Raw genomic sequence first — 7,395 nt, forward strand, 5'->3', positions numbered from 1 at the left:
TGCACCCTTGAATATTTTGTTGTTTGAATAGCTTATGGAATGTCATTGGAAAGCATGCATTATTTTGCTTCCTCAAATACTTTTCATTATATGTCACTTTAAGATTTCACCTTTTCTATGTCAGTAGAAAAAAAGTCAACATTTACTGTCCTCTGTGCCAGACATGTTTTTCCCCTCATGCTCTGACTCCTTACAGTGCCTGTGAGAAGCTCAGTGTGAATTCACAGCACACTTTGAAAAGGGGGAACTAACTTGGTTTTCATTTTCTCTCTACATTTAAAGTAGTTCTCACCATTGAGGAATGAAAAATCAGGTGTGATTCTGCAGCCTGGCACAGTTAATCAAGAATCACCTAAAAAATCCCCAACTAATATTTCTTCAGTCAAGTAGAAGAATGCATTCTGAATTCATTTGAGGAGTTCAGGATCTGGTAAAATCATTCTTTGAGAACATTTACTATTCAATACAACCCCATCCTTCAAAACATTAGTCTCTTGATTAGTAGTATATTTTGCATTGTTCCTCTTCAATTACTTTTGTTTAATACCAGATATTTATCAGAACAATTTGACCTTACTAGTTTTTTTTATTTGTGTAAACTAATTATGTAGAATATTTGCATTTGTAAATATAACATACTTTAATCATATTCTTTCTTCACTACTCTCCTTTACCTATTTCCCACTCTTGTTCCTCTTCTTCCTCTTCAATAGTCTCCCTTATACTTTTATATAGATTTTTTTTCTGCCTAGATTTCACCTATTTTTTAAAATTACTTATACTATCCACCTGAATCTGGCTTACCGTCTTAACAAGAAAACCTCCTATTGCACTAATTTTCCTACAAATCAAATTATTTTATTTCATTTATGCCTGAATAATACCTCACATATTTTTTTATCCATAGATAGGCATTTAGATTGATTCTGTAACTTTGTTATTGTGGGCTATGGGTATTTCTGAAATATATTGACTTTGATTCCTTTGGGTATATATTACTTTAGGTTTCTTAAAGAAGTTTCATGCTGACTTTCATAGTGGCTATATTAGTTTACATTTTCATTAACATAGTATGGAAAGAAAAGTTATGTAATTCTAAATTACAATGGAAGAGGGAGAACATTCCTATTCTAAAAGGGAAGCATACTTTTAAGTGAAATAAATAGGGAATACATGGTGTCAGAAACTGAAAGTGAAGCGGAGGACCAAAATGTAGAATAGATAAAGTGAAATAGGAAGAAAAAGTTCAGAGGGGAAGGAAAAGTAAGGCAGGGCTGTGGGTGAAAGGAAAGTAGGGGAAAATATGAGAAAAGAAGGAAAAAATGGAAACAAAGCTTTTGGAAATAGGGCGGAATGAAGGGGTGGAAGGGAGGGAAGTAAACAAGGAAAAAGAATCATGTACTGGTACAAATTCCCAATGATGAATGTGATCATAATGTAAACATACAACGTAACAATAAACTTAGGGGATTAAAAAATTGAATTAAATTCAAAGTGCAAAAAGATAAATAAATAAAAGGGAAACAAAGGAGATAAAAAGAACTGGATTAAACAAGACTGAAACCCATGAGAGCAAACATCAAACCCTGTTGCCCCATGTCTAGTATCTGGAGGAAAGGGTGGTGAGATGTTTGTTCCAAAAGGCTTAGACAGCCTCCCCCAATGACCCTATTGGTTGCATACACTTGGCCACTTGGTTGGGCTCTGCTCACTGCCTGTGGCTTTATTTGGTAGACATTCCATGTTACCAGCATCTGATTTCTTCTAATCTCTACCTCACTTTCAGCTTCATTCACACAGCAGCACACTGAGGGGCACATTGCTTGGCCTTCTAGGCCTTCTTTTGAAATCTGGGTGAAAGCCATTATACCCTACAGTGGTGACATTCTAGAAGACTCAAAAAACAGTATAACATATACAACATCAGCATCTGCCTCCAGTGTGAGCAATGGCAACACTTCCCTTGATTACAGCTTTAGCAGCTAAGAAGTAGTTGGATGGCTGCATATATTGAGAAGAAATCCTAGGAAACCAGTTCCCTAAGTGACATTTCTTGATCAGGGGCCTCTAGAGCTCCCTTAAATAAAAATTTTACACACTTGCACCTTTTAACCTGAGATAGGAGTCTTGATAATTCCTCCAGTGCCCTCCAAGTATCTTTTTTCTTTTTCCATTTCAAAAAAAAAGTTTTTTTTTGCTTTTTTAAAAATGGCACTCATTTAGGCAGCAACCATAATCTTCTTTAGCCCTAATTTTAGAAGTAGTTTATGCTGGCCTAAAATTAGTTTTTCAAATCTTTCTGCTCCAAATTTTTCTCAAAACTCTCACTATAAACCTGGCTAAAAGCAGCCAACAGCACCCATAGCATAGACTGAGCTTCGGTCTGCCTTGAAATTTCCTCCATTAGGTCAACATAGTCCTTAACCTCAGACTTCTGAAAAATCTCAGAATATGGTCAAAATACAGATACTGTATGGACAAGGTGTTTCCATGTTTTCATATTATAATAAAAAGACTTTTATCATAATTTTCCATACAGTCATCCCCATCTTAAGATCATGAGCTAAATCTTTACATTTTAAATTGTTATCAGTCTTGTTCTTCTGAGCTCTAAAACTGCCTGTCGATTTCTGACTATAGTATTCTAGGGTTTCTCGAACCCACATCTCCAACCCTGTCCAAATTCCTGCTGCAATCAATTCCAAATACATCTAACTACATGTTCAGCTATAGGCACACCAAAGGAACCCATTCCTCTCTAGCACTCTTCTCTATTAGTCATCTTCCTTGTCACTGAGGTCACAATATCTAAGCCTTGAGATTTAAAGGAGAAGAGATTAATTTTGACTCAGTTTCGGAGGGCTCAGTTCATGGTTAGTATCTGTACAGCAGAAATTTTATGGTTGAAGGGCCTAGAAGTGGGCAGCTGCTCAACCTGCTAGCTTGTAAGGAGAAGTTGGGGGGAGGCAGAGAGAGAGAGAGATTATATGAATGTACACTTTTCATAATTCCTGTTACTGGCTGTCACCACCATACATCAGTTTCAACTCGTCATTCAATCACCTTTAGAAATACCCATGTCTGCACAAGTGAGACTACTGGGGGATACTTAATATAATGAAAGAGTTGGTCAAAGGTATCAATTAATAATTAGAAGAAGTATTATTTGAATTATATCATCACAGGGTTACTGTGGAACTCTTCAATGATATACATTGCGTAATTCTTCAAATATGTATAGAGCTAATTAAGTAACAGATTAATTCAAATGCAATATACAACCTAAATAGCCAGTGAACACAGTGAGGAGTTAAAATGTATGAAATTCCTTATTAAAAATAGGCTGTTTTCTATATTTTTACTTTCAAAATTCACCCCCACCGGTTTCATTATTTCTTTGAGTGAAATTTACTAATAATCATGCCAGTTGGTATTGCTTTTTTGTTTAACCTACATAGTATTTCAAATTTTCAGAAAATATGTCCAGAAAGAATGCTCCCTTTGTCATCATAAATGAAAGATGTTCACCAGCCAACTTGTTAGAATTTGAGGTAGGGATGTGCTGATGAACTAAAAGAGAATATCAAAGTGAATTCAGAAATAAATACTTTAATAATGTCTATTTGTGAAGCAGGAAAAACTAATTTTCTTTCCCAATAAAATAAAAAAGAAAGAAAATGAGGTAAAACAATTGTTGACTAGCTTGAAAGAATAAAGTGTTGGTTGAATGATTTTTAAGATTAATGCTGAATTAATAAGAATTACAAAGTATTTTTTTCTCCATTGAAAACATGAGGGGGATCAAAAGACATATTCTTGCTTCAGAATTCATTAACATTTGGAACACTGTGTTTTAAAACTGAATGTAGATTTGAACACTTTTATGCCATCACATTCATGCATTTTATTCAGGAGATCTTCCAATAATCATTTAAATATAAACACTCAAATCCTATTTCTAAGAAGCACTAAAATCTACAAGTTATACCACAGGAAGTAAAAATATATGGAATCAAAGGACATTATATCTTAAATAGGAATGTAATATAGTTTGCTAGGAAGAAAGTACTGGAGAGGAGGGAGAAAGAACACTTAATTGCTGTTATTTTCTGAATGTTTTCAAAAATGGTGCAGAAGGGAACTTAAAAATTATTTTTACTCTCCTGTCTGCCTGAGGCAGAAGTGCATCATTGAAGTAAATGGCAAGCAGTAGTGTTTGCTGAAACCTTCCAGAAAAGCTTCTATACACCCCTTATAGTTCAAATCTATATGGTTTTATGAATCCCTGAGTTTCCTTTAGGAAAACTGAACAATGAGCTTCTGAAACAAATCAGAACATTTTAAAGAGATATTTTATCATCGATCCAGAGATCAAAATATTCAACTAGGAGAGCATAGGAAAAAGCCACACACCAAATTATTCACATACTTAAATAAGAATCGCTCAAATGTTACTACTAAAATTGGTTATTCATTTAGTAGAAGAGACTCAGTATCTACAAAAATATTAGAGTAAATTTTGCGATGATCTTTAGAGTGAAGAAGTCTTACAAAGAAATAAACTCACTCATTTTTTATTTCAAAAAATCCCTTTCTATGTATGGTATAGCCTAGAAAAGTGCTTAACAGAATCAGGTAAATGTTTTTTAAAAGTCACAGTACAACCTATACTTGCTATTTGTAAAGACTTAAGAATGAAAGTATATTTAAAGAGCCCAAATCTGTAGTGAAATTTTGTTAATAATAAATTATAGTGAGATTCAGAAATTGTGGGGGCTGGCCATGGCCCGCTGGCATTTGACATTGGAAGAATAACTTCTTCTTCTACCATTAAGGCATTGATACAATCTATGTAGCATTTGTTCCTTTTCAAGGACTCTGTCTGTTTGTTTACTTGGTTTTTCTGAGACAGGGTCTCAGCTATATAGATGAGACTGACCTGGAACTCACTGTCTAATCCAGGTTGGTCTTGAACTCACAGTCCTCTTACCTCCACCTCCCTAGTCCTGGAATTACAGGCGTGCAGCACCACGCCCGGCTCAAGGACTTTGTTAAATTTGTTTGTTCTTTGACCCTGTAAGAGTCAGAAAATCCAGTCTTTGCATGCAAATAGTTGCTTGGTGCTTCCTGTCGGTGTGCCTTTCAAAAGCTGTTTCTGCAAAATAAATCAGACTTCTTGTCTCCACACTATTGAGGGTGCTGCCTTTTCTTAATCCTGACTCCCCAATTCATGCATGTTCATGTTGCAATGGCTGGACCGCCACAGAAATAAAGCATTAATATCCTATGTGTGGCAAATATTCCATAACGATTGTCAACAATATGTAATTTTTAAGCTTTCTTTTCCCTCCTAATTATGCCAAAACCATTCTCATTTTCACTTCCTCTTTTTTCTCTACTCCCTTTCCCAGGGTACACACAAATGTTGAAACTTGCATATTTTATTTCACGCATTTTGGCCTAAGGCATGATGTACTAAATATACTAGTTTGTATAATTTAAAACTGTTAAATATTGCAACTATTTTGCTATAACAGCTTATATAATGTTTGAAACCACTTCTCTCTAACAGATTTAGATCAGATACATATAGCATCTTGCAGGACTTTATATGCAGATTCTGTAATGCACATGATACAAGTACTTTCACTTCTACTGGTATTTAATGTTTATTTTCTTTAGTTTTTAGTAAATATTTTGTCATAAATTCATTCTAGTTGGAATTTTTTTTTACTTTCTTCGACATATTGAAAGATTTCAAATATACATAAACCAGAAAAAAGGGGTGATGAACATCAGTATGCATATCATTCATGATTGACCACCATAATTATCAGCAAATATTACATTACTCTCACTTGTTCTCCCACACAATATCATATTGAAGCTTATATGACAAAGTATTTTATCTCTTTGTATTACATAGCCAACTTTATATGACAAGTTGAAATCTCAAGTTTCAAAAATAATCTTTCCATGAAAATTATGATACACTAAAAAACAGCCTCAACAAAAAGCAAGCTATTCTTGGAATTCTATTCTATATGTGATTGGAAACAAAGATTCAAATACCTGCATGCCTCATAATAGACAGTTGTGTGGGGATTGTATCTCTTCATGTAATATTAGAAAGTTGGATGCAATTTTTGGACCCTAGATATATTTATTCATAAATAAAAAACATAAATAATGACTATATGTAGGTAGAAAAAAATTACACTGGAAGTAAATACCTTATATAAACAAAAACATCAAGAAGAGTTCAAAATTATTATTGCTCTTCACTTCTAACAAATCCATTCTTAATCTGCACCTTAATTTTATAGGTATAAATGATAAATTTTTAATAAAGTAACTTTGGTACAATCACAAAACATTCAAGTGCTAGATGCAGCTTAATAAATTTATATTTTAGTGACACAGTCTAAAATATTAGGGAAATAATCTTACAGGTTGCAGTTATTTATAATTTTCATGTAGTTACATTTCTAATAATGAATGAAAATAATATTAGAGTACACAATTCCAGGAAGCCATTATTATCTTGTTTTAATAGGAGTTTTTCTACATATTAATATCCCAAAAATGCCAGTATGCCTGAGAGGGAAAGTAAGCTTATAGATAATACGTAAATGTAAAAATCAAAAACAAACCCATAAAATAATCTTCAGAAACTATTAGTTGAGGACTGAATCTTTTACTTTTATTAAAGTAAACAGAAACAGAATGATTTGATTTATAATGTGAGGAATTTTGACTATATGTGAAACAAAAATTCAGAGAAAGCCTACATTGCCATCCAATGCCAATTGTCTGCTAATCTACACCAGTAAAATCTTAGCAGCTAAAATATCTAGATCTTTTCATGCAAGATGTTATACAGGCTTCGCCTAAAACCCTAAGACAAATTTCTGCCTGTTAGTCATGCTGGCCCTTTGCCAAACTAACAATTGCAAGATCAGTGATCATAGGGCCAGAGCTAGGTTCTCAGGATGCCATTTGGGTCTCTCATCCTGTGTATTCTGAGGGGTCCATGGTGAAGTACATTGATGGTTTGTTGTTAGAAAGTCACTGCTGCTGTTAGTGTGGACTAAAGTATGTCTTAAGAAATGAGTAGTTATTATAGTCTTATCTTATTCTTTTTTTCATTATTTAGAGAATACTTTCTTAGTTTCTGCAGTCAAACCCACGTAGATATGACCTTACGTATTTAGTACTATGTGTTACCCCTGTACACATGGAAAAAAATAAAAATAAAAATAAAAATAAATTAACATTTCTAGACCAATATGGTTGTCCATTTCTGTACAATGCCAAGTCAACACAGTAAATTGGGATGACTTTTTCCAAAGTTGGCAGCACCGTTAAAGTTTCTCAAAATTCAATTTATATATA

This window comes from Fukomys damarensis, unplaced genomic scaffold (assembly GCF_012274545.1).
Source record: "Fukomys damarensis isolate Sample0158 unplaced genomic scaffold, DMR_v1.0_HiC HiC_scaffold_3, whole genome shotgun sequence".
NCBI classification, from domain to species: domain Eukaryota; kingdom Metazoa; phylum Chordata; class Mammalia; order Rodentia; family Bathyergidae; genus Fukomys; species Fukomys damarensis.